This window comes from Eretmochelys imbricata, chromosome 2 (genome assembly GCF_965152235.1).
Source record: "Eretmochelys imbricata isolate rEreImb1 chromosome 2, rEreImb1.hap1, whole genome shotgun sequence".
In the NCBI taxonomy this organism is placed as follows: domain Eukaryota; kingdom Metazoa; phylum Chordata; order Testudines; family Cheloniidae; genus Eretmochelys; species Eretmochelys imbricata.
The window spans coordinates 2,597,076-2,623,395 of NC_135573.1; the positions used below are offsets into that span (position 1 = coordinate 2,597,076).

General features: G+C 45.3%; 1 protein-coding gene across 2 annotated transcripts in view; it reads left to right on the forward strand.

The window, feature by feature from the left end:
* The window catches only part of LOC144260832 (casein kinase II subunit alpha-like), a 61,294-nt gene that overhangs the window by 1,491 nt on the left and 33,483 nt on the right, over positions 1-26,320 (forward strand). For both annotated transcript variants that reach the window (XM_077809638.1, XM_077809637.1), the window contains exon 2: positions 2,274-2,529. The gene's annotated coding sequence lies outside the window, so the exon portion shown is untranslated. The remainder of the gene's footprint in view (positions 1-2,273; positions 2,530-26,320) is intronic.

The following is a 26,320-nucleotide window of genomic DNA, read 5'->3' on the forward strand; positions in this document are numbered from 1 at the left end:
CTGTTGGTGCTGCTGGGATAGCGGGGGGATCTCCTCTCTGGCCTTGCTGGAAGGGGCTTTCATGATCTCAAAGGACTGGCCTAGTTTTTCGTGGAGGACACATTTCCCAGCTCTACCCGTGACTCCTACCATCATACGGCCTCATTCCCAGCTGTCAGTCCCAGGCAAGCCCGCTTGGTAGCCGGGGTTTTAATCAGAATCCAAAAGCGTCACTCATGTGCTAAGTGAGGCCCCAAGCAGCAGCCCTTGGATGCTATAGCTCCCAGCATGCTGTGCTCCATGTTGATACGAGTGTTCCAGGCCTCGCTGTGTGCTCGGGCTTTCAGGCTCCACGGGCTTCTTTGTTTTACTGCAGGCCTGTTGGACTCCTGGGCCTCTGGCGAGTGGCTATTGCAGCTTGAGAATGTGTGACGTTTGGCTACCCCCTGTCGTTAAAAGTAGACATGGACATTTGTGGATGACACCAAAATGGGAGGGGTTGCAAACACTTTGGAGGACAAGATTAGTATTCAAAATGACCTTGACAAAGTGGAGATGGTCTGAAATCAACAAGATGAAATTCAGCAAAGACAAGTGCAAAGTACTGCACTCAGGAAGGAAAAATCAAATGCACAACTACAAAACAGGGACTGACTGTCTAGGCAGTAGTACTGCTGAAAAGCATCTGGCAGTTCTACTGGATCACAAAACGAATATGAGTCGTCAATGGGATGCAATTGCAAAAAAGGCTAATACCGTTCTGGGGCTTAATGACAGGAGTGTCATAGGTAAGATGTGGGGAGTAATTGTCCTGCTCTACTCGGTACTGAGGAAGGCCTCCACTGAAGTACTGTATCCAGTTCTGGGCACCAGATGTGAATAAAGTGGAGAGTGCAGAGAAGAGCAACAACAATGATCAAAGGTTTAGAAAACCTGACCTGTGAGGAAAGGTTAAAAACTGGGCATGTTTAGTCTTGAGAGAGGAAGACTCAGCGGGACCTGATGAGTCTTCAAATATGTTAAGGGTTTCTGTAAAGAGGATGGTGATCAGTTGTTTTCCATGGCCACTGAAGGAAAGATAAGAAGTAATGGTTTTAATCTGCAGCAAGGGAGATTTAGATTAGATATTAGGAAAAACTTTCTAACTAGAAGGGCAGCTAAGTTCTGGAATAGGCTTCCAAGGGAAATTGAGGAATCCCAATCATTTAAGAACAGGCTGGACAAACACCTGTCAGGGATGGTCTAGGTTTACTTGGTCCTGCCTCAGTGCAGGACGTGGATGTAATGACCTCTCAAGATCTTTTCCAGCCTGACATTTCTGTGATTCTATGGACAGAATAAACAAAGCTTAATTCCAGTGTAGTGAAAGAATACTGGCTCAGTGGATTTCTGTTCTGGGGCTCAGAGTTTTCCCTCTCTAGTTTATCGTGGATTGTGTTGTATTAGATGGGTCTATTGCTGGATTATTTCTCTAGTCCTGTAAGTGTGCAAGGCACTTATGGGTGTGTGACTTTGGACATCTAAAGCCTACAGGCTTTCTAGCTGTAACGTCACCTGTCGCTTCCCCTACTCTATTAATGTTTGTCTTAAGCAGACTTGCTTTCAGTGAAATCTGCTTTCTGTGCATGCGCTTGAAACCACTCCAACACATTTGCTCCTGCAAGCAAAGGAGAGTCCGGCCTGATCAGTGCTTGGAATGGAGATCTCCGAGAAACATCTAGGTGGTGCCAGAGGTGGTGTTGGTAATGGAGAAGGTTCTCTCAAAAGGGGTTCTCTTTCTTCCTCTAGTCAGGAATAACGTTCATACCCCATTGTGGTACTACGGGATGTTATGCTGCAGGGAGGGGCTGTGTGACTCAGCAGAGGATGCTCTATTCCAAGTCAGGATTGACCCCAACGCCTAGTGAAGATTTAGGAGGCTGATGGAAGTGCTAGCTTGTGGATAAGGTGTCAAATCAAGGGCTTGACCATTTGTGGATATTAAAGGTATGATGGTACTTTCCTCAAAAACCCAGCTTATTCACCTCAGTATCACCTGCAAAATTCAATTTAAGTAATTTAATTTTGCCTCCCTAAAATTTCCCCTCTGATTTCAACTGGTTATGGAATTCTCCTTTACTATCTGTTGTAAATTGCTGGGCACTGTTGCTATGTGCTGCTAAACAGCTGCCGTGTCCCGCTGGCGAGGTAGCTGCATGTCAGGGCTGCTCTGATTCCTGTGTATGTGTTTGCCCCGCCCTTGGGGATTGCTGGTGGAGGGTGCTATGGAAATGCCTGTTGCTGCTGTTTTTTAGGAACAGGGCAATGCTGTGAGCCCCTGGCTCTTGGGAGGCCCTGCAGCGCATCACTTTTCTCTGTGCCGATGGATGGAAACCACGGATAGCTGCGACGTGGAAGCACTTTCCCTTTCCTCTTGAGCGGATTGCTGCAGCGAGCTCTGCCCGGCCCAGCTGGCCTCCCCACCTGTCTGGAATGCAGCTCACGCCTTTCTCTGCCTCTCCCAGGACAGCTCAAGGCAGTATCTGGGCTATAGATTAACCAAGGTTCAAGGTAATAACTTTCTGTTCCTGGAGAATATGAAATCAATGTCAATGACCTGGGCCATGTTCTACCAGCGTCCTTTCAAAGGGAAAGTGAGTCTAAGACTGTGACCTGTCTGACCTGGGGTGGAGAGTTGATACTGTTACAGGTTGTAATATGTATGGAAGTGTTTTGCCAGTCCTGGGATGCTCCCCCAGGTGTGCCAAGTTTCTCACTCCTTACCTGCAGTCCCCCTGCTATCCCTGTCCTGGGACCCCTACACGATTTGCTTATGCGCTGTTCCTGAGTTGCTCCCACCTCCTTCTCCCTAACATGGCTGCTTCTCTCCAGGTGTGAGGGGAGCAGCCAAGAAGTGGAATACTTAGGCAGCTTCACCTTGTTCTTCTGCTCACACAAGAAGTGCGAGTGCACTGTGACCAACATGCTGTTGTCACTGCACTGCAGCGGCCTGTCCCCCTTTGGGCTGTGCCCTGCAGTCAGGCTGTGACTTTGGACAGGTGTTTCAGTCTCTCTCTGCCTCAGTCACTGTAGCTGGGAAACTTAGTCAGTCCCCAGCCCCCTCACTGAAGACGAGACGTGGGTCAGTGTCGATGCAGCCCGAATACCATAGTGAATGTGTGATGGATAAGAAGCCAAAGAGGAAGGCATAGCTTTCCTGAGGAAATAGAGAGAGGGTATGTGAAGGAGCAGATCCTGCTGAACTTCTCTCGTCTTCACTTGTCTGTGTCACAGGCTTGCGCCACAAGTTTGTTTTCCCTTTTATAATTAATTATGCCTCATATCAAAAGGCTGTTCCCATGGAACCAGTTGGGCTTCTTGCTGCTGAATGGCAACGGCTGCTACTTAATCAGGGCCATAGTTGCAAAGCTTTCACTTAAGAAGGACGCCTATGGCGAGTCATGCTAGATGATGCATCAACGGGAATTTTGAGTGTGAGCAGAGAGGTTATTTTACCTCTGTATTTGGCCCTGGTGTGACCGCTGCAGGAATCCTGAGTCCAGGTCTGGTGCCCACAGTTTAAGAAGGATTATGATAAACTGGAGGGGGTCAGAGAAGAGCCCCGAGAATGATTAAAAGATTAGAAAACTTGCCTTACAGTGATAAACTCAACATGCTCAATCTATTTAGCTTAACAAAGAGAAGGTTAAAGGATGGCTTGATTACACTCTGTAAGCACCTACCTGGGAAACAAATATTTAACAATGGGCTCTTCAGTCTAGCAGAGAAAGGTCTAACATCCAATGGCTGGAAGTTGAAGCTAGACAAATTCAGACTGGAAATAAGGTGTAAATTTTTGACAGGGTAATTAATCATTGGACCAACTTACCAAGAGTCATGGTGGATTCTCTGTCACTAGCCATTTTTAAATCAAGATTGGATGGTTTTTCTAAAAGATCTGCTATTGGAATTTTTTGGGGGAAGTTCTATGGTCTGTGATATACAGGAGGTCAGACTACATGATCACAATGGTTCCTCTGGCCTTGGAATCATAGAATATCAGGGTTGGAAGGGACCTCAGGAGGTCATCTAGTCCAATCCCGTGCTCAAAGCAGGACCAAGCCCCAACTAAATCATCCCAACCAGAGCTTTGTCAAGCCTGACCTTAAAAATATCTATGGAAGGAGATTCCACCACCTCCCTAGGGAACCCATTCCAGTGCTTCACCACCCTCCTAGTGAAAAAGTTTTTCCTAATATCCAACCTAAACCTCCCCCACTGCAACTTGAGACCATTACTCCTCGTTCTGTCATCTGCTACCACTGAGAACAGCCGAGCTCCATCCTCTTTGGAACCCCCTTTCAGGTAGCTGAAAGCAGCTATCAAATCCCCCCTCATTATTCTCTTCCGCAGACTAAACAATCCCAGTTCCCTCAGCCTCTCCTCATAAGTCATGCGTTCCAGTCCCCTAATCATTTTTGTTGCCCTCTGCTGGACGTTTTCCAATTTTTCCACATCCTTCTTGTAGCATGGGGCCCAAAACTGGACACAGTACTCCAGATGAGGCCTCACCAATGTCGAATAGAGAGGAACGATCACGTCCCTCGATCTGCTGGCAATGCCCCTACATATACATCCCAAAATGCCATTGGCCTTCTTGGCAACAAGGGCACACTGTTGACTCCTATCCAACTTCTCGTCCACTGTAACCCCTAGGTTCTTTTCTGCAGAACTGCCGCCAAGCCATTCGGTCCCTAGTCTGTAGCTGTGCATTGGGTTCTTCCGTCCTAAGTGCAGGATTCTGCACTTGTACTTGTTGTACCTCATCCGATTTCTTTTGGCCCAGTCCTCTAATTTGTCTAGGTCCCTCTGTATCCTATCCCTACCCTCCAGTGTATCTACCTCTCCTCCCAGTTTAGTGTCATCTGCAAACTTGCTGAGGGTGCAATCCACACCATCCTCCAGATCATTTATGAAGATATTGAACAAATCCGGCCCGAGGACCGACCCTTGGGGCACTCCACTTGATACCGGCTGCCAACTAGACATGGAGCCATTGATCACTACCCGTTGAGCCCGACAATCTAGCCAGCTTTCTATCCACCTTACAGTCCATTCATCCAGCCCATACTTCTTTAACTTGCTGGCAAGAATACTGTGGGAGACAGTGTCAGAAGCTTTGCTAAAGTCAAGGAACAACATGTCCACTGCTTTCCCCTCATCCACAGAGCCAGTTATCTCATCATAGAAGGCAATCAGGTTAGTCAGGCATGACTTTCCCTTGGTGAATCCATGCTGACTGTTCCTGATCACTTTCCTCTCCTCTAAGTGCTTCAGAGTTGATTCCTTGAGGACATGCTCCATGATTTTTCCAGGGACTGAGGTGAGGCTGACTGCTCTGTAGTTCCCCGGATCCTCCTCCTTTCCTTTTTTAAAGGTGGGCACTACATTAGCCTTTTTCCAGTCGTCCGGGACTTCCTTGGATCGCCATGAGTTTTCAAAGATAATGGCCAATCGCTCTGCAATCACAGCCGCCAATTCCTTTAGCACTCTCGGATGCAGCGCATCCGGCCCCATGGACTTGAGCACGTCCAGCTTTTCTAAATAGTCCCGAACCACTTCTTTCTTCACAGAGGGCTGGTCACCTCCTCCCCATGCTGTGCTGCCCAGTGCAGCAGTCTGGGAGCTGACCTTGTTAGTGAAGACAGAGGCAAAAAAAGCATTGAGTACATTAGCTTTTTCCACATCCTCTGTCACTAGGTTGCCTCTCTCATTCAGTAAGGGGCCCACACTTTCCTTAACTTTCTTCTTGTTGCTAACATCTCTGAATCTCTGAATCTGTGTGTAACAGGACTTGACATAGGTGGGAGATTCTGAATTCCAGGGCTATAAAATATCAATTTGATTATTATACCTGAATTTAGGGTAAACAGTGAGGTGAAAAAATTTGCAGATGATACAAAACTACTCAAGATACTTAAGTCCCAGGCAGCCTGCGAAGAGCTGCAAAGGGATCTCACAAAACTGGGTGATTGGGCAACCAAATGGCAGATGAAATTCAATGTTGATAAATGCAAAGTAATGCACATTGGAAAGCATCATCCCAACTATACATATACAATGATGGGGTCTAAATTAGCTGTTACCACTCAAGAAAGAGATCTTGGAGTCATTGTGGATAGTTCTCTGAAAACATCCATTCAATGGGCAGCGGCAGTCAAAAAATGAACTGTTGGGACTCATTAAGAAAGGGATAGGTAAGAAGACAGAAAATATCCTATTGCCTCTATATAAATCCATGGTACACCCATACCTTGAATACTGCGTGCTGATGTGGTTGCCCCGTCTCAAAAAAGATATACTGGAATTGGAAAAGGTTCAGAAAATGGCAACAGAAATGATTAGGGGTCTGGAACAGCTTCCATACGAGGGGAGATTAATAAGACTGGGACTTTTCAGCTTGGAAAAGAGGCAAATAAGGGGGGGATATGCTAGAGGTCTATAAAATCATAAGTGGTGTAGAGAAAGTAAATAAGGAAGTGTTATTTACTTCTTCTCATAACACAAGAACTAGGGGTCACCCAATGAAATTAATAGGCAGCAGGTTTAAAAGAAAAAAAGGAAGTATTTCTTCACACAACCCGTGGAACTCCTTGCCAGAGGATGTTGTGAAGGCCAAAACGGTAACAGCATTCAAAAAAGAGCTAGATACATTCACGGGGGATAGGTCCATTAATGGCTATTAGCTAGGATGGGCAGGGATTGTGTCCCTAGGCTCTGTTTGTCAGAAGCTGGGAATGGGCGACGGAATGGATCACTTGATGATTCCCTGTTCTGTCCATTCTTTCTGGGACACCTGGCATTGGCCACTGTCGGAAGACAGGATACCTGACTAGATGGACCTTTGGTCTGACCCAGTCTGGTTGTTCTTATGTTCTTATTTATTTTTAATATTTATTGTGGCAAGTGGAGTGTCCTTGGTTGAAATCTCAATTAAAGGTGGCCACTCAACTGGGCTTTCATAATGTGTAGAGAATGCCTGAAAGGGTTTTTAAAAATGTTTTTCTAGGGTTTGTATTTTTTTAACTTTAGAAATATCTGGAATGTCCAAGTGTTTTGATACCTAGTTCTTCTGGCGGACTTTTGGGGCTGTTGAATCTTTAACAAAGCCAAGCGTTGAGAGAGGAGCTTATTAATCGGTGTTAACGTAGATGGACAAAGGGGCAGAGCTTGAGGCAGCACTGAACAAAAATCACTTCCCCATTCAGGTTTAACTGGATGGCCTCGCTGGTGTAATTTTATCAGTTTCCTAGACCTTCACAGAATCTTCTAGGGCAGTGGTTCTCAAACTTTTTCTTTTGCGGACCATTTGAAAATTGCTCAGCGGACCACTTAATGATCTTTCCAAATGTTGTTTGTACCATGAGCTAACTATTGTAAAGCGCTTTGGATGAAAGTGCTATATTAAAAAACCTTAATAATAATTAACTTTTTTTGTTCTAGAGATACAAGCACACAACTACTTTAATATCCGTAGCCCTACCTTTCTAATGCAACAGATGTGCCCTCTCTCCCCTGCCGCAGCAGCCCCTGAGCTGGGGCTGGGAAGGAGGGCTTTTTCTCCCTGGTAGCCGCAACCCTGGAGCAGGGGAAAGTCGTCTCTTTGGCCCCCAACCCCTCTTCTCACCCCACTGCCCCTGCCCGCCCCACCAATCCCCCCAAGGCCACCATCTCACCTTACATGTGCGTCTTCTCCGGGGTGCAGGCACCTAATTAGTGGAGCCAGGCCTTCGCAGCTCCACTAATTAGGTGGGTGGCCCGCCATTCTCTCGTGTGCAGCTGCCCAGGCGTGCACCTTAGATGGAACTATCCGTGAACCACCTGAATGGAGCTTGTGGCCCACTGGTGATCCACGGAGCACAGTTTGAGAACCTCTGCTCTAAGGGGAAAGGGGCAGATGAGACATGAATTTCCAATGGAAAATAACAAGCGGAAAAAATATGCAGCATTGACTTTCGTTTCTTCTTTGAGGATCATAAAGGGCACAAGTCATTTTACTTTCTGTGCAGCCCCCCGAAGAGGATTGTACTGCAACATTACTCCAGGTTGATACCTGTCTTCGTTGCTCTGTCTGAGCACCACGCCTAGCACTGTAAGCCCTGATCCCTGAGGGAGGCTTTTTGGCTCTGCACCAGTTACAACTGTAAATCACAATCTATATTCATTTCTGTGCAGGGTCTCAAACTCCTTTGCAAACATTCCCTTGTGACTTGTTAAAACATCTCTGTGAGGTGGGTAACTATCATTATCCCCGTTTTACAGATGAGGAAACTGAGGCATCCGAGGTCACAGTTGGAGTTGGTGGCAGAGCTAGGAATGCCTTTAGGAATCCTGACTTGAGCTACCAGTCCAAACTCCCGTGTTGCGGTACTTTCCCCTACAGCTACTGGCTCTCAATGCCTCAGCATGGTGTAGGAGGTGCTGTATCGTTGGGTTCTGTGCCCACCAGAGCTCTGTCTGTGGGCATCGCAGTGCAGAATCAGGGCCCTTGATTGCCACCACTGCCCCTTTATAAGGCTGATTTTGATCCCCCTTGTAATCTCCCCCACAAGAACCATAGAATTCCTCAAGCTTTCAAAGACTTACAGTGAAGTCTCATTGCCACCACGACTGTTTTCTGAACATCTTGAATCAATTAAGGACTTGTTGAGATTAAAATACTTACAAATATTTCAAAAGGGAGATATTGTATATGTTTCACTGTCTGATGTTTTTGTCTGTGCGCTCAGTGAAATCACATTATACCACAACGTGTGAACTGTAGCAAGGTTTTGACATTAGCTCACCCAAGAGGCAGTTTTCAAAGGGAGGAATACTAAAATGTTTAAACTGCAATTATTTGAAATCTAAGTATGATTCCTTGTTGGTGGAGCTGAAATAAGAAAAAAAAACAGGGCTTCAGAGAATATTTTTCTTGGTGACTTAAAACTATCCAGAGCTACTTCTCCAAAAGTGAAAGAAAACTTCATTGTTAAGAATCTCAGATAGTCTTGAGTCTCTTTCACTAGCCAAGGGCATGGGTTACAGTGGCAGCTCATGGTTTGGGTTCTTTTATAGTGGTTTCAAGGTTTCAGTTGTGTAAATGGGCTGAGTTCAGAGAAGAAAAGTGTTGTTGTCAGGCCTGTGTCTATTGTTTGGGTCTTGGTGTTCTGAGGGGCTGTTTTGGATACAAGTGACTCTCTGAGAAGTAGGTTGGTAGCTGTATTGTTTGAGAGGGGTGAGGTTCTGGAGCTGACTGGAAGCATTCTGGTTTTATACGGTGATTCACAGTCCAGAGTAGTTCCAGTAATGATCTAAATTCTAACCCTTTGATTTGGCATCTCTCAGCTGTGAACTGTGGAGGACTGGCCAGCTGAGAGGCAGCTGGCCAGGGCGAAAAAATGTGTAAGGTTCACAGCACTTGTACTGGTTAGTGTTGCCCAACAATCTAGAAATTATGAACAATGCTTGAGTCTTCTGTTGCCCTGGTGTTGGGGCCCAGAAGGAATCCGGTGTCACCGTTAGAGAACTTGTTTGACGATTGATGCTAGGTCACCAGAAGATCATCACCCTTTGTTGACCTTCAAGGCAGAGAGGATGAAGTTTACAACTACATATATGCTCATCAGATGCAGGTATCAGTCTGTGTATGTTGCAGCCCCTTTTCCCAGGGCATTCCACATCCTGCTAAGCTTGACCTGCTGCTTGAAGGAGAGAAAATAAACATGAGGACCCACCCCCCGCCCCACCCCATCCCAACAGGCTCTTTTGTAGCAGTAGTCCTGAGAGATGGGGTTCTCAAAGTTCAGGGAAAAGGACTCCTAAAGGACTCCTCTTACCTCTACCCCTGTGCACTTCAGCCTTTCTACTCCTTGCTCTTTGAAACCTGTTCCCTCTGATTAGCAGCATGGGAGAACCTGCAGAGGTCTTGGGATTGGAAACATTGATTTGGGGAAAGACACTGATTAATTACACTATAGGGAGCAATCCGGCATGAGTTCCTGGTGGAGGATAGACTACTCTGGGTCTGACAGAGCATGTATCCTCAGTGAAATACAACTCCAGCTTTCTTGGCTATCTTATACCACCACACTGTCCATTTGCTAAGCTCACGGAAGGCCAGCATTAGGATTTCAGTCCCACCATCTCAGTGAGGGTCTCTTAAATTTCTCCTTCCCCTTATAGTTTGAATGGGAGTGGCTCATGCCCCAATGGTGTACGGCTCATTTTCTCAATGAGTTAAGCTGCTGCAGTTTTGCTCAGCATCTGAGTCTTGCCAGGCCCCTCTTGCACTTAATGGTGCTTCCAATCCGGTCATCTGGTGGGCTCAGTCTCCTGGCAAAAGACCAAGAGGTAGGCCATCCCCCACCCCCTCTTGTAGTTTAACTCTATACAACAGGGAAGACAGAGTGCGAGAACATGGAATCTTCTTACGTGACATGGGAGATCCAGTTACACCCTTATATAAGGGGTAGTACTTGCTGGTCCCCATGGACCTGAGGTTAATTTGAAATGTGAGGGAAGCTAACCTGCGACTCTGGAGACCTGGGTTCAGTGTCCGGACTTCCTCTGTGATCTTGGGCAAGTCACTTAGTTTTTCTGTGCCTCAGTTTCCTATTTGTAAAATGTGAGAGTTAGCCCTGCCCTGTCTAACAGGGTGTGTGTGAGAATAAATATGTTCATGTGTGTGAGGCGCTTAGATACTATGATAATCGGGGCCATATAAGTACCTAAGATTAATGAATGTGAGGGAAACTGTGGCTGCACTGTAGAAGTTGGTGAGGTCTTTTTGACCATGCATCTTAATGATAACTAAGAATTATAACCTTCCCCTTGCCTTGTCAGCCCTTCCTCTGAGGACAGCCTCTGGCTTACACAGGAAGCTGGTCTGCTCTGTTTTCACACAAGAGAACATTCTTGTAAAGTTTATGGACCAAGTGCCTTCAGTTCATGAGCCTTAAATTGGAATTGTACATGCTGTCCAGCAACGTCCAACCCAAGTTCCCCTAGTACGACGCTCCTGGCATACCAACGAGTAGAAAGACACCTTTGTTTCCCTTTGTTTTTCTGGTTGGAGCAGATGGTCCCAGCAGAATTCATTGTACTCGTAGAAATCAGAAAGGGAGAAGTCTGTAGGGCACTCTGCTTGATACCAGCTACAAACTAGACATGGAGCCATTGATCACTACCCATTGAGCCCGACAATCTAGCCAGCTTTCTATCCACCTTATAGTCCATTCATCCAGCCCATACCTCTTTAACTTGCTGGCAAGAATACTGTGGGAGACCGTGTCAAAGGCTTTGCTAAGGTCAAGGAGCAAGATAACTGCTTTCCCCTCATCCACAGAGCCAGTTATCTTGTCACAGAAGGCAATTAGATTAGTCAGGCATGACTTTCCCTTGGTGAATCCGTGCTGTCTGTTCCTGATCACTTTCCTCACCTCTAAGTGCTTCAGAGTTGATTCCTTGAGGACATGCTCCATGATTTTTCCAGGGACTGAGGTGAGGCTGACTGCTCTGTAGTTCCCCGGATCCTCCTTCTTCCCTTTTTTAAAGATGGGCACTACATTTTCCTTTTTCCAGTCGTCCGGGACCTCCCCCGATCGCCATGAGTTTTCAAAGATAATGGCCAATGGCTCTGCAATCACATCCGCCAACTGCTTTAGCACTCTCGGATGCAGCACATCCGACCACATGGACTTGTGCTTGTCCAGTTTTTCTAAATAGTCCCGAACCACTTCTTTCTTCACAGAGGGCTGGTCACCTCTTCCCCATGCTGTGCTGCCCAGTGCAGCAGTCTGGGAGCTGACCTTGTTCGTGAAGACAGAGGCAAAAAAAGCATTGAGTACATTAGCTTTTTCCACATCCTCTGTCACTAGGTTGCCTCCCTCATTCAGTAAGGGGCCCACACTTTCCTTAACTTTCTTCTTGTTGCTAACATACCTGAAGAAACCCTTCTTGTTACTCTCAACATCTCTTGCTAGCTGCAACTTCAGATGTGATTTGGCCTTCCTGATTTCACTCCTGCATGCCCAAGCAATATTTTTATACTCTTCCCTGGTCATTTGTCCAACTTCCACTTCTTGTAAGCTGCTCTTTTGTGTTTCAGATCAGCAAGGATTTCACTGTTAAGCCAAGCTGGTCGCCTGCCATATTTACTATTCTTTCTACACATCGGGATGGTTTGTCCCTGTAACCTCAGTAAGGATTCTTTAAAATACAGCCAGCTCTCCTGGACTCCTTTCCCCCTCATGTTATTCTCATGAGTTGTCAGGAGAGTTGTCCTGATATTTTGCTTATATTTCCCTTCATTCCCATCCATTTTGCCTCCATGCTACCCTAAATAATTCAGTTACAAATGGGGATTGTACAGCCAAAAAAACTCCGTTACTGCCACATTATGAGATTTTAATTGCACAAAAGTCAGGAGCTGAGAGTTAATATTCACACCTCAGCCTTAACCATGTCTCCTCACTTGGCTGCGGTTGGGTCATTTCAGTGAGTGCATCACAGTTGTTACTCTGAAAGTTGTCAATCTGACGTCCTATTTTGCCGTGAATCAGACTTAAAAGAACTACCTTTCCTTTCACGTGGGTTGAATCTTATCTTGCTCCTTAAGCTCTCGTGTGGAATTTTAGTACTTGCACCTCCCGTCAGAGTTTTGAAGAACAAATGTGTGCTGTTGATTTACATGTGAGCCTCCCTTTTGGTATCATCTCAAATGGTTGCATATGTAGCTCTTGCTACACAGGCACCATCTCCTCCTCATTTTCACCCGCGCCATGGACATGGGAGAGTCAGGAAGCCAGAGGAGTCAGCATCTATAGGGGAGGCAGGATCACTCCTAGGGCCATGGCTCTGGGATGCAGATTCCATATTTCAGGCAAAACGCACCTCATGAACCTGTGCAGATTGTTGCTTGGTTAAATGTGGATGTAAAGTTGAAGTGCTTTCGGGCTGGTGACCTTACCCTGTCTTATACGGTAAGATCTCTGGGGCAGGGCCATCTTTTTGTTCTGGCTGTACATTATGTACCTGGCATAGTAGGGTTCTGGTCCCTGACTAAGGCTCCTAGGCACTACTGCAATACAATTCAGAAATAATCGAAGATGGGCTGCCCCCATTCCTCAAGGTGGCGGGAAGCCCTGGGATCCTGTTTGGCTCCTCACTATGTTTGGATAACCAGGTTGTGTGTGTAAAATGTCTTCCTTCTCCTCCATCTTGCTAGGAAACTTTGTCCCTTCCTCCAGGCCAGGGCCTGCCCGCGGTGATTTGTACATTTATCACTTCCAGGCTGGATCACTGTGATTCACTGCATCTGAAGCTGAATGTAAAGATAGTGCATGAGCTCTGGCTGGTACAGAATGAGGCTGCCTGCCTCTTCCATTGTCTGAGATGCCATGAGCACATCAGGCTCGTGCTCAAATCCTTCCTCTGGCTCCCAGTCATCTTCTGATCTCAGTTTCCTAATCTTCAAAGGAATTAATGGATCAAGCCTCAGCTACATTAAAGACAGAATTTTCATCTATGAACCACTGCGACAGCTGCTCCTCTAGGACCATGCTGGTCACAAAGCCTAGGGTGAAGCACGCGAGTGCCGGGGACAAAGTGTTCAGTCAAGGGACACTGGCTATGCAATGAACTTCCAGAGCAGATTAGGGGAGCCAGAGTCAGACTGTCTCTGTGAAACACTGCAAAGCCTTCTCTTTGCAAAAGCCGTTCCACCATCAGAATGACTCAGAACATCGACAGTCCCACCTACCCAAACAAAACTTGTTACAAACAAATCAACCAGGCAAAACAAAAGTATTACCCCAAGCAGAGCTCTGACCTCAGTGAGAGAGAAGTGCCAGATACTCCATGGAGTCTACTGGGGACTTCACTATTGCTGTTGGTTTCACATGGAAGTGCTGGAATCCTTCCATGACGGGTGACAGTGAAGAACCCTAAGATAGACAGATCTCATCCATCTCTTACCTCAGGGGTTTATCTAAGATTGAGACATGGGAATGAGAAGCACACGTGCTTCCCCAGTGTCAGTCCTGGGTCCCACAGTGTGGGGAGGAATTGTAACAGAATTTCTTAGAGGGGGCTGGGGACACCTTCTTCTTCCTGCCTGGGGAGATACTTAGGCCAATCCTGTGCCAGAAAGGAAATAATTCCCAACAGGGTTTGGGGCTCCAGGGCTGACACAGCTGTGTAGATGACCCTTTAAAGAATGGATGCCTACAAGGCTGCAGTGATTCGGAACTGTGCTGAGTCACTTCCGGCTGAGTGCAGGCTTGCTTTTGGGGTCACTGGAGAGAGCCACTGCCTCTGGACCCCCCAGAGTTTGACTCTTGGTTGCAGTAACAAGCCCACCCAGCAGACACACCGAACATGAGGGAAATAGGGCAGACCACTGCCCTCCTCATGCCTGCAGGTCCCAGCGTTCAGTGTCTCGATCTGGGTAGCTGGGCTACATTGCAGGCTGGGAGCAATGATGTTCATGGACTACATCAAAGGTGAGGGCAGGTGTCACTTGTTTGAGATCTCTCAAATTTAGTGCAATTCTCAGTTGCAATAGGGCTCCCTGGGCGGGGCAGCATTCTGGTGCTGCAGTCTCATTCCTCAGAGAAGGGCAGCTGAATTGAGTTTGCCCCTGTAGGTCTTTTTGCTACACAGAAGTTGGGGGGGAAGCCCTCCTGGGTCCCACCATGCAGTTAATTCGGAGGTGGTTGCAGAGAGCTGGGCTCTGGGAAGAGTGCCCTCAGGCTACAGGCATTTGTTGGAAAATGCTCCTCCCTCATCTCTTAGGAAATCCTTCCCCACCCCCTGCTTCTGGATGGAGCCTAACCAGGGCTTGGGTGGGTCTGGCTGGCAGAGCTCTGCTGCTCCAGCCTGGTGCTGTGCTTGCTGAATGGGAAAGCAGAGATAAGCGAGTGCTGAGCGCAGGCTTTTCATTCCTGCTTCTTAGCTACGCTTCTTTGAACTAAGCAAACTGCGTTCTTTCTGTTCAGAGTCCAGGCTTTGAAGCCACACGTGGAGCAGTTAATAAGCAGCTTCCTGCCTCCTTGGGTGATGGCTCAGGGTAGGGCACTGAGGCCCATTGCAGTCATCTTGGTTTCTGACTGCACCCACTCGACCAATTCTGAAGCACTTAGAGGAGAGGAAAGTGATCAGGAACAGTCAGCATGGATTCACCAAGGGCAAGTCATGCCTGACTAATCTAATTGCCTTCTATGACGAGATAACTGGCTCTTTGGATGAAGGAAAGCAGTGGATGTGTTGTTCCTTGACTTTAGCAAAGCTTTTGACACTGTCTCCCACAGTATTCTTGCCAGCAAGTTAAAGAGGTATGGGCTGGATGAATGGACTGTAAGGTGGGTAGAAAGCTGGCTAGATTGTCGGGCTCAACGGGTAGTGATCAATGGCTCCATGTCTAGTTGGCAGCCGGTATCAAGTGGAGTGCCCCAAGGGTCGGTGCTCGGGCCGGATTTGTTCAATATCTTCATAAATGATCTGGAGGATGGTGTGGATTGCACCCTCAGCAAGTTTGCAGATGACACTAAACTGGGAGGAGAGGTAGATTCGCTGGAGGGTAGGGATAGGATACAGAGGGACCTAGACAAATTAGAGGACTGGGCCAAAAGAAATCGGATGAGGTTCAACAAGGACAAGTGCAGGGTCCTGCACTTAGGATGGAAGAATCCAATGCACCACTGCAGACTAGGGACCGAATGGCTTGGCAGCAGTTCTGCAGAAAAGGACCTAGGGGTTACAGTGGACAAGAAGCTGGATAGGAGTCAACAGTGTGCCCTTGTTGCCAAGAAGGTCAATGGTATTTTGGGATGTATATGTAGGGGCATTGCCAGCAGATCGAGGGACATGATCATTCCCCTCTATTCGACACTGGTAAGGCCTCATCTGGAGTACTGTGTCCAGTTTTGGGCCCCACACTACAAGAAGGATGTGGATAAATTGGAGAGAGTCCAGCAAAGGGCAACAAAAATGATTAGGGGTCTGGAACACATGACTTGTGAGGAGAGGCTGAGGGAACTGGGATTGTTTAGTCTGCGGAAGAGAAGAATGAGGGGGGATTTGATAGCTGCTTTCAACTACCTGAAATGGGGTTCCAAAGAGGAGGGATCTAGACTGTTCTCAGTGGTAGCAGATGACAGAACAAGGAGTAATGGTCTCAAGTTGCAGTGGGGGAGGTTTAGGTTGGATATTAGGAAAAGCTTTTTCACTAGGAGGGTGGTGAAACACTGGAATGGGTTCCCTAGGGAGGTGGTGGAATCTCCTTCCTTAGATATTTTTAAGGTCAGGCTTGACAAAGCCCTGGCTGGGATGATTTAATTGGGGATCGGTCCTGCTTTGAGCAGGGGGTTGGACTGGATGACCTCCTGAGGTCCCTTCCAACCCTGATATTCTATGATGATTCTATGATACCACACTGCTAGAATCACTGTGGTTCGCTGTCTGGTGCTGAGGATTGGGACAGGAATCTCTCCCGCTCTCCTTCTGTGTCTCTGAGGATGGTTTGTGCGTTATCACCCTATTTATCTGCACACAAGAGTTGTGGTTGTTGCATATTTACATAGTGCCATTAAAGGCACGTTGCGCTTTACAAAACTCAGGAGGTGTGGTCCTGGCCCTGAAGAGTTTGCAGGATAACTGCACAAAAGATCTAGAGAACCGGGGTTCAGGTGCAGATCCAGTCCTGTGGTGGAGATCAGCAAGGATTCGCTCAGGGGCCGGCTTGAAGGAGGCTGGTGTGGCCACTTTGCACATGGAAAGTGAGGGGACTAGAGACATCACTGCAGCTTTTTGCTCCCACCCTCCGCACCCTCTGGACACACTCGTGTGTTAAGTGTGGAGGCTGGGGCAGTATAATGCTGTAGGAGTGCAGGACTGAACGTGTATGGAAATACTCCGACCTGCCCAGTTTTGTGCTGTGCCTCTCGCTTGTCAGATGCTGAGGCCAGTGGTATGTTGATCTCTGCACAGAATGGCAGTGGGTCAGATTGGGCATTGAAGTGCTTCCTCCCCAGGGTTTGGAGTAGCCAGTTGGAGGCGGGTGGGTATTGTGGGGGTAGGACGGTGGGGATGTGGGGGGGGAGCGGTTCTGCCTACCAGTGTAGTCCTGAGGCCTTGTTCAGCCAGACGTGGTTTAGTGCTGAAACACTCCCTCGTGCATGAAAAGCAAGTGCTTGTGCTAATGTCTGTCTGCACAAGTGGAGTTGGAATTGAAGGAGGCAGTGAGAGTTCTCTCCCTCCTGATCTCTGGGTAGCAGTCCAGAGGGAGGTGATTTATTGCAGAGGGCAGCTCAGGCTGGATGCTGTTGAATGCATGTGAATAAGACAGAGGGGTGGTGTCCAAACTTTGGGCGGCTGAGGTGCATTTGTTAACTACTAGAGGAGTCAAGGGCTGCACTGAATTTCTATAAAATGGAGCAGATTGCAGCTGCCTTTATCTTTCATATGGAAGTGTAGCTCCTGGAGAGTATAGAACAAGGCCAGGACATTAGAATCCAGATGGAGGATTGCTTGTAGGACCTCTACTCTCCACAGGCCACATCTTGGTTAAACAGGAGGGCTGCCCTTGGCCAGATTTTGGCTGCCCCTAGAGTAAGGGATTTTCCTCCATCAAGGTTGAGCCTTCTGGGTCTGATATTGCTTACCTTGGAAACAAATATGCATCATAAATTCCTGCTTGTGACACTGGTGCAGATCTTATGGGAAGGGAAGCAGAGTGTCATGTTTCCAGGGACTGTTGCTGATTGGGCCATCCAGATGAGAGGAAAAGGGGTTTCTGCTGTCAGTGCGCTGCGGGTGCGGGCCCCTTTCAGAGAGGAAGGTCCAGGGTGGTTGAAGAGGCTGGTATTTTGGCCAGACTCCAGCAGATGGTGGTTGAATTGGTGGCCAGCAGAGGGTCTGGGATCCCTCCACATTGGCACTTTTCAGATAAAACTCTGGACATTTCTGCAGTGAGGAAGGAGTATTGGAGGATACTAGAAAAAAACAGGGTGGATTTGATTTAAATCATGATTTGAGTCACTAGTCAGGAAGACTCAATTTAATCATGGATTTCTACGTAAAAGTGCCTTCTTGTTGGTTGTTATAACCATATTCTTAACAACTCAGAGATAGATGTCGGTTTCACTTTTAGAAGGTACACACTATACTTTTTTAAAATGATTTATTTTGAAAACTTTTCAGATTAGTTTTACAGCTATATCAGAAAATGAATGATTGTTTGGTTATTTCATTTACCAAAGGTAACTGAGGCAGATATTTATGAAGTCACTGGAAGGTGAACTATCTCCAATTCAACAGGTTAATCATTAATATTTGGAGGATTTTCTTACCATGCTGTATTAGGAGAAGAACATCACCAGACAGACATTTAAATTGTTTTATTTAACTAAAACAACAGTGTTATGTATTCTGGATTTTTTTTCTTCAACAGCAAAGATATAATATTTTAACAAAACAAGCATATGAATTTTTGAATTTAGTTAAACATTCACGTTTTTGTTAAAATTGTTTTTAAGTAAAATAGTTAAATGAAATATTTAAAAAAAACGCAAAAATTAAACCGACTATGTCAGCCAGGTCAACATAAGAAACTTAAAATATTGGCTTCGGCAGCTAACTCAGTCACCTTCATTTTCCTGTCTGTTCATAATCTGGAAAAGAAAACCAAGCTTTCCTGCTTCTTCAGGTCCCAAATGACTTTTCAATTTGGAATGAATTAGTCCAAAGGAAGAAAAATATTCTTTTTACACTGGCAGAAGAAGCTACTGCTGGTAAAAGTGAGATGATCACTTCAACAGTCTCTGAATCCAAGTGCTTAAGTGAGGTCCACCAGTTCACTGCTGTGACTTTCTTTAAAACATCATCAGCAAACATATATTTATTGAATGGTTCACCATTAGCTCTGAAGTTTATTATAGTGGCATTATGGAGGGGTGATTGCTGGATGTCCATGTCGTCGCCAACGCCTTTTCTTCAGCAGTTAAGATTTGACTCTGGTACCGAGTATTGAGAATATTTGGAAGAAAATGACCTGGAGATGGTGCTTGTCCCATTTGTTTTTTTAATGCTTGTAATTTAACTCTGTCATTGCATATTTCTCTATTTTAAGATCTTGCTCGGTTCCTTCCAGATTTCATCAGCGTCAGCCATAAAACAGCGATTTCCCTGCATTTTGTTCAAGGCCCCGGAAACAGGCTTCAGGGTGCTCAGCATGTATTCAATGTTTCTCTTAAGCCCAATGTTGAGAACTTTGGCTATGACAGGGCCATCTATTTTTTCATGATTTTTTTCACAAACTGTCATCTGATTAGGCCAGTTCTTGTTACAGTGCTCAGAACAGTCCACAACTGAGTTCCATCTCACGTCTTGTGGGAGAGTGAGCTTGGTTCCTCCCACTCTTTTCAGAGCAGCTGCTGCAAAGTGGTTGTTATGGAAGTATTTTACAATTTCTACAACAGTAGCCTTTTGTGACATTATTGACTTGAAGGTCCTGTAGTGGCACCAAATCTTATATAAAGGGGGTCAAATGAGGTGTCTAAGATAAGGTTATGGTTTGCTGATTATGATTATGCTATCTGTCTATGTGTATCATTTTTATAGTTGAAGTTATGAATATTGGCTCTATACTGTCTGTATTTCAAACTTATGCTATGCTTCTGGGTGACTCCCCAGACAAGTTGGGGTCAGCTCTGCCTAGCCTGCTGGATGGCCCATTAAGGACCATCAGCAATACAACTGACCCATTGAGAGAAGGCAGACACCCCTTGGGACTCAGGAAGGTATGCAGGGACCTGCCTATGGTCAGAACTCTGAGGTTTTTCCAGGCCATGGGATGGACAGCTTGTCTTTGGGACAAAGAAAGACAGACCACATGGCAAGAGAATATAAAAAGCTGCTGCAGCTCCTCCATCTGGTCTTCAATCCTGCTTCTTATCTCTGGAGGACTTTGCTACACTGAAGCTTTGAACCAAGGACTGAAGGACCCACCCCAGCTGGGGATGTTCTCCAGAGACTTGATTTGAACCTGCAGTTTATTCTATCACTGCTGCAAGCCTGAACCAAGAACTTGGCCATTACTGGATGTCATTGATTCCATTTAACCCATTCTAGCTCTCATCTATATCTTGTTCCTTTTATGAATAAACCTTTAGATTTTAGATTCTAAAGGATTGGTAACAGCATGACTTGTGGGTAAGATCTGATTTGTATATTGACCTGGGTCCGGGGCTTTCTTTTACTGAGGTATTGGTTTTCACAACCATTTGTCCCCATAATGAGTGGCACTGGTGGTGATACTGGGAAACTGGAGTGTCTAAGGGAATTGCTTGTGTGACTTGTGGTTAGCCAATAGGGTAAAACCAAAGTCCTCTGTCTGGCTGGTTTGGTTTGCCTTGGTGTGCACAGAAACCCCAGCCTTGGGCTGTAACTGCCCTGCTTGAAGCAATTTGACCTGAACTGGCACTCGCAGTTGGGTCCCACCAGAAATAAAAATCTTAAATGAATCCACATGTTCCATAGAATCTCTACGGATAGTTATTCCATGCTCTACTAAGAATATAACAGTAGGGATCTATTGTCGACCACCTGACCAGGACAGTGATAGTGACAATGAAACGCTAAGGGAGATGAGAGAGGCTATCAAAATAAAGAACTCAATAATAGTGGGGAATTTCAATTATCCCCATATGGACTGGGTACATGTGACCTCAGGATGAAATGCAGAGACAAAAATGTCTCGATACTTTAAATGACTGCTTCTTGGAGCAGCTGGTACAGGAACCCACAAGGGGAGAGGCAACTCTCGATATAGTCCCAAGTGGAGCGCAGGATCTGGTCCAAGAGGTAACTATAACAGGACTGCTTGGAAATAGTGTCCATAATATAATAACATTTAACATTCCTATGGTGGGAAGAACACCTCAACAGCCCGACACTGTGGCATTTAATTTCAGAAAGGGGAGCTATGCAAAAATGCGGAGGTTAGTTAAACAGAAATTAAAAGGTACAGTGACTAGAGTGAAATCCCTGCAAGCTGCATGGACACTTTTCAAAGACACCATAATAGAGGCTCAACTTAAATGAATACCCCAAATTAAAAAACAGAGTAAAAGAACTAAAAAAGAGCCACCGTGGCTTAACAACCATGTAAAAGAAGCAGTGAGAGATAAAAAGGCATCTTTTAAACAGTGGAAGTCAAATCCTAGTGAGGTAAATAGAAAGGAGCATAAACATTGCCAAATTAAATGTAAAAATGTAATAAGAAAAGCCAAAAAGGAGTTTGAAGAACAGCTAGCCAAAAACTCAAAAGGTAACAACAAAATGTTTTTTAAGTACATCAGAAGCCTGCTAAACAACCAGTGGGGCCCCTAGAAGATCGAGATACAAAAGGAGCACTTAAAGACGATAAAGTCATCGCAGAAAACTAAATGAATTCTTTGCTTCAGTCTTGATTCTATGATTCTTCATGGCTGAGGATGTTAGGGAGATTCCCAAACCTGAGCCGTCTTTTGTAGGTGACAAATCTGAGGAATTATCACAGATTGAAGTGTCACTAGACGATGTTTTGGAATTAATTGAGAAACTTAACAGTAACAAGTCACCGGGACCAGATGGCATTCACCCACGAGTTCTGAAAGAACTCAGATGTGAAATTGTGAAACTATTAACTGTGGTTTGTAACCTGTCCTTTAAATCAGCTACTGTACCCAATGACTGGAAGATAGTTAATGTAATGCCAATATTTAAGAAGGGCTCTAGAGGTGATCCCAGCAATGACAGACTGGTAAGTCTAACGTCGGTACCAGGCAAATTAGTTGAAACAACAGTAAAGAATAAAATTGTCAGACACATAGAAGAACATAAATTGTTGCGCAAAAGTCAGCATGGTTTCTGCAAAGGGAAATCATGTCTTACTAATCTATTAGCGTTCTTTGATGGGGTCAACAAACATGTGGACAAGAGGGATCCAGTGGACATATTTCAGAGTAACAGCCGTGTTAGTCTGTATTCGCAAAAAGAAAAGGAGTACTTGTGGCACCTTAGAGACTAACCAATTTATTTGAGCATGAGCTTTCGTGAGCTACAGCTCACTTCATCAGATGCATACCGTGGAAACTGCAGCAGACTTTATATATACACAGAGAATATGAAACAATACCTCCTCCCACCCCACTGTCCTGCTGGTAATAGCTTATCTAAAGTAATCTTCAGGTTAGGCCATTTCCAGCACAAATCCAGGTTTTCTCACCCTCCACCCCCCCACACAAATTCACTCTCCTGCTGGTGATAGCCCATCCAAAGTGACAACTCTTTACACAATGTGCATGATAATGAAGTTAGGCCATTTCCTGCACAAATCCAGGTTCTCTCACTCCCTCACCCCCCTCCAAAAACCCACCCCCATACACACACAAACTCACTCTCCTGCTGGTAATAGCTCATCCAAACTGACCACTCTCCAAGTTAAACCAGAACATCTGGGGGGGGGGGGGTGGTAGGAAAGAACAAGAGGAAATAGGCTACCTTGCATAATGACTTAGCCACTCCCAGTCTCTATTTAAGCCTAAATTAATAGTATCCAATTTGCAAATGAATTCCAATTCAGCAGTTTCTCGCTGGAGTCTGGATTTGAAGTTCTTTTGTTTTAAGATAGCAACCTTCATGTCTGTGATTGCGTGACCAGAGAGATTGAAGTGTTCTCCGACTGGTTTATGAATGTTATAATTCTTGACATCTGATTTGTGTCCATTTATTCTTTTACGTAGAGACTGTCCAGTTTGACCAATGTACATGGCAGAGGGGCATTGCTGGCACATGATGACATAAATCACATTGGTGGATGTGCAGGTGAACGAGCCTCTGATAGTGTGGCTGATGTTATTAGGCCCTGTGATGGTGTCCCCTGAATAGATATGTGGGCACAATTGGCAACGGGCTTTGTTGCAAGGATAAGTTCCTGGGTTAGTGGTTCTGTTGTGTGGTATGTGGTTGTTGGTGAGTATTTGCTTCAGGTTGCGGGGATGTCTGTAGGCAAGGACTGGCCTGTCTCCCAAGATTTGTGAGAGTGTTGGGTCATCCTTTAGGATAGGTTGTAGATCCTTAATAATGCGTTGGAGGGGTTTTAGTTGGGGGCTGAAGGTGACGGCTAGTGGCGTTCTGTTATTTTCTTTGTTAGGCCTGTCCTGTAGTAGGTAACTTCTGGGAACTCTTCTGGCTCTATCAATCTGTTTCTTTACTTCCGCAGGTGGGTATTGTAGTTGTAAGAAAGCTTGACAGAGATCTTGTAGGTGTTTGTCTTTGAGAAGGTCCCTCACCAAAGGCTCTTATGTAAATTAAGTTGTCATGGGATAAGAGAGAAGATCCTTTCATAGACTGAGAACTGGTTAAAAGACAGGGAACAAAGGGTAGGGATAAATGGTAACATTTCAGAATGGAGAGGGGTAACTAGTGGTGTTCCCCAAGGGTCAGTCCGAGGACCAATCCTATTCAGTTTATTCATAAGTGATCTGGAGAAAGGGATAAACAGTGAGGTGGCAAAGTTTGCAGATGATACTAAACTGCTCAAGAAAGTGAAGACCAAAGCAGACTGTGAAGAACTTCAAAAAGATCTCACAAAACTAAGTGATTAGGCAACAAAATGGCAAATGAAATTTAAAGTGGATAAATGTAAAGTAATGCACAGTGGAAAAAATAACCCCAACCATACATACAATATGATGAGGGCTAATTTAGCTACAACTAATCAGGAGAAAGATCTTGGAGTCATCGTGGATAGTTCTCTGAAGACATCCACGCAGTGTGCAGTCACAGTCAAAAAAGCAAACGGGATGTTAGGAATCATTAAAAAAGGGATAGAGAATAAGATGAAGAATATATTATTGCCCTTATATAAATCCATGGTATGCCCACATCTTGAATACTGCGTACAGATGTGGTCCCCTCATCTCAAACAAGATATACTGGCATTAGAAAAGGTTCAGAGAAGGGCATCTAAAATGATGAGGGCTTTGGAACGGGTCTCATATGAGGAGAGATTAAAGAGGCTAGGACTTTTCAGCTTGGAACAGAGGAGGCGAAGGGGGGATATGATAGAGGTCTATAAAATCATGAGTGGTGTGGAGAAAGTGAATAGGGAAAAGTTATTTACTTGCTCCCATAATAGAAGAACTAGGGGCCACCAAATGAAATTAGTGGGCAGCAGCTTTAAAACAAATACAAGGAAGTTCTTCTTCACTCAGTGCACAGTCAACCTGTGGAACTCCTTGCCTGAGGAGGTTTTGAAGGTTAGGACTATAATAGGGTTTAAAAAAGAACTGCATAAATTCATGGAGGTTAAGTCCATTAATGGCTATTAGCCAGGATGGGCAAGGAATGGTGTCCCTAGTCTGTGTTTGTCAGAGGGTGGAGATAGATGGCAGGAAAGAGATCACTTGATCATTACCTGTTAGGTTCACTCCCTCTGGGGCACCTGGCATAGGCCACTGTCGGTAGACAGGATACTGGGCTCCATGGACCTTTGGTCTGACCCAGTTTGGCCATTTTATGTTCTTATATATGTGTGTATCATTTTTGTATTTGAAGTTATGAATATTGGCTATGTACTTGTATCTCAATGTGTTTGATTCTAAGTAGCACCAGTGAAGCATTTGGCCAGTTTATTGAGGGGAGTCTTCAGATTAAGTGCCCAGTCAAGAAACACTTAACTGGCAATGGACTTTGGGAGATTCCAATCCACATATGAGGAGTCTTCCTGGGAACGTTCAAGGTAGCATGTGAGCAATGGTTGCTCTACCTGTAAAGAACTGAGTCTTGCATGGACATGTGACTTGCCCATGTGACTCCAAACTCCACCTTGCTGCTGTGATTTTCCAAAGGCAGAACAAAGGGGTTTTCTTCCACATGGCAGAGGATATAAAAGGCCCAGGAAACCCCTCCATTTTGTCTTCAATCCCGCTTCTTACCTCTGGAGGACTTTGCTACACTGAAGCTCTGAACAAAGGACTGAATGACCCATCTCAGCGGTGGATGTACTCCAGAGTCTTGATTTGAACCTGCAGTTTATTCCATCACGGTTACAAGCCTGAACCAAGAACTTTGCCATTACTGTCTGTCATTGATTCCATTTCACCAATTTTAGTTCTCATCTATATTTCTTTCTTTTTATGAATAAACCTTTAGATTTTAGATTCTAAAGGATTGGGAACAGCGTGATTTGTGGGTAAGATCTGACTCGTATATTGATTTGGGTCTGGGCCTTGGTCCTTGGGGATCGGGAGAACCTTTTTTCTTTTACTGAGGTATTGGTTTTCATAACCATTCGTCCCTACAGGGAGTGACACTGGTACTGGAAAACTGGAGTGTCTCAGGCAACTGCTTGTATGACTTGTATGTGGGGTGAGACCGAAGTTCTCTCTGTTTGGCTGGTTTCGTGTGTCTGAATAGTGAAGAAACCCCAGCCTTGGGCTGTGACTGCCCTGCTCTAAGCAATCTGTCCTGAATTGATACTCTCAATAGTGTCCCGCCAGAGGCTGCATCATTATACACAGCCAAAGTTCTCAACATTGGGCTTAAGAGAAACGTTGAACACGTGCTGAGCACCCTGAAGCCTGTTTCCGGGGCCTTGAACAAAATGCAGGGAAATCGCTGTTTTATGGCTGACGCTGTTGAAATCTGGAAGGAACCGAGCAAGATCTTAAAATAGAGAAATATGCAATGACAGAGTTAAATTACAAGCATTAAAAAAACAGATGGGACAAGCACCATCTCCAGCTCATTTTCTTGCAAATAGTCTCAATACTGGGTACCAGGGTCAAATCTTAACTGCTAAAGAAGAGGAGTTGGCGATGACATGGACATCCAGCAATCATCCCTCCATAATGCCAATTATAATAAACTTCAAAGCTAAGGGTGAACCATTCAAGAAATATATGTTTGCTGATGATGTTTTAAAGAAAGTCACAGCAGGGAACTGGTGGACGTCATTTAAGCACTTGGATTCAGAGACTGTTGAAGTGATCATCTCACTTTTACCAGCAGTAGCTTCTTCTGCCGGTGTAGAAAGAATATTTTCTTCCTTTGGACTAATTCATTCCAAATCGAGAAGTTGTTTGGGCCTGAAGAAGCAGGAAAGCTTGGTTTTCTTTTCCAGATTATGAACAGACAGGAAAATGAAGGTGAAGACGACTGAGTCAGCTGCCGAAGCCAATGTTTTAAGTTTCTCATGTTGACCTGGCTGACATAGTCGAGTTAATTTTTTAAAAAAATATTTCATTGAACTATTTTAGTTAAAAACAATTTTAACAAA